This window comes from Mastomys coucha, unplaced genomic scaffold (genome assembly GCF_008632895.1).
Source record: "Mastomys coucha isolate ucsf_1 unplaced genomic scaffold, UCSF_Mcou_1 pScaffold23, whole genome shotgun sequence".
NCBI lineage: Eukaryota > Metazoa > Chordata > Mammalia > Rodentia > Muridae > Mastomys > Mastomys coucha.
This window is the reverse complement of record NW_022196906.1, coordinates 50,149,473-50,150,776: the sequence shown is the minus strand read 5'-3', so window position 1 is coordinate 50,150,776 and position 1,304 is coordinate 50,149,473. Positions and strand designations below refer to the sequence as shown.

Below are 1,304 nucleotides of genomic sequence, written 5' to 3'. Positions count from 1 at the left end.
TAGGTTTTCGTAGTTGGATTCTTCCAAGCCTGGCATGCGACGTTTGAAACAAGCCCTTAGGTGGAGACTAAGCTCTGCTTGGCTAAGTCCCAGGTGCTTCGTGAACGATTGTGTGAACACATTGCTAGAGCGGATCCTCTAGGTCTTTAATCTGTGAGCTGTGATAAAGAAGCCGGAAGAAAGCTGAATCCGAGAAAGAGACCGGTAGGGCCAAAGCCAAGGTAAACCATCAGTCCCAGGAAGTGAACCACGCTGGAGAAGTAGACGTTCAAACTCTCACCTTTACTCTGTGCTTGAGCGCCTGGAATGAGGTTGGCTGCGCCTGCGCTGAAGGACCAGGACGTGCCTAGGGGGCGTGGCTAGGCCTCGGCTGGCATCACGTGGTGCGCCGGCCATCCACCCCGCCCGGTCCTCCACGGCCGCCCCGCCCCACCCCGCCCCTTTCCCGGCGGGACGCTGGGAGCCGCCCCAAAGTACGCCAAGCCGCCAGGGTAAGTGTCCGCGAGGGGCGCGCGTTGCCTCGACCCGGACGGGCCCAGGAGGGGCGCGGGCAACCTGTGTTGTGGGGCTGAGGGGACAAGATGGCGGCGGAAACCCTTCCACCTCCTCCCTCACCTGGGCGTGTGACCGGGGGAGGGGAGCCGCGAGGTCGACCGAGGAGGCCGGGCCGGGGTGGGGAGGGTCAAGCTGCCCCGGGAGCAGTGAGGATCGTAGAACCGGGAGCTCAGGCCTGGCCGGGCCGGGGTCGGGGTCGGGGTGGGGCAGAAGGCTGTCTCTAGGGGCCGGACGAGGCTTCTGGAATGTCCCAACTGCGGGGTGTGGGGTCCTCAGAAGCTGTAGCTTGCCTGCATTTGGCAGTTAATCACTTTCAGCGTCTTCCTCCAGAGCTTTACTACACTTTCCATGAACCCTGATTCAGGCTTTAGCCTTCTCAGGGATGCAAGGAGGTGAACAGTATTTTTTTTTTCCTTCACATTTTAAAAATGTTTAGTTGTGGCCTCAGGTGCAAAACGAAGGCCTCTCTCACCTGAGAGCTTCCTACCTCAGTGTCCTTGCCTCTACTTTATTAGCGCATCCCACTCTGCTCAGGTTTGCAGTCCTGCACAAGGAAGCAGGTTGGAGTCAGTAGCTGACTCCAGAGAGTTTTGGGCTTGTTAAGAAAGCAGCCAGAAAATTGCTCCCCTAGCAGCACCTGCTGCTGTCCCAAAGGCTCCCTCTGAGGAGTCCCACTAGCCTGGTGGGCAGCCTCCTGCTGCTGGTGGACTGTTTTGCAAGTGTGTTGCATTATTGTCTGTGGAATAGCA

General features: G+C 58.6%; 1 protein-coding gene across 2 annotated transcripts in view; it reads left to right on the top strand.

Annotated features, from left to right (window-relative positions):
* The first annotated feature begins 364 nt into the window (after positions 1-364).
* Scaper (S-phase cyclin A associated protein in the ER) overlaps positions 365-1,304 on the top strand; it is a 498,868-nt gene continuing 497,928 nt past the window's right edge. The window contains exon 1 of one of the 2 annotated variants that reach the window (XM_031343583.1): positions 365-491. The gene's annotated coding sequence lies outside the window, so the exon portion shown is untranslated. The remainder of the gene's footprint in view (positions 492-1,304) is intronic. The other variant, XM_031343584.1, reaches the window with a different exon arrangement.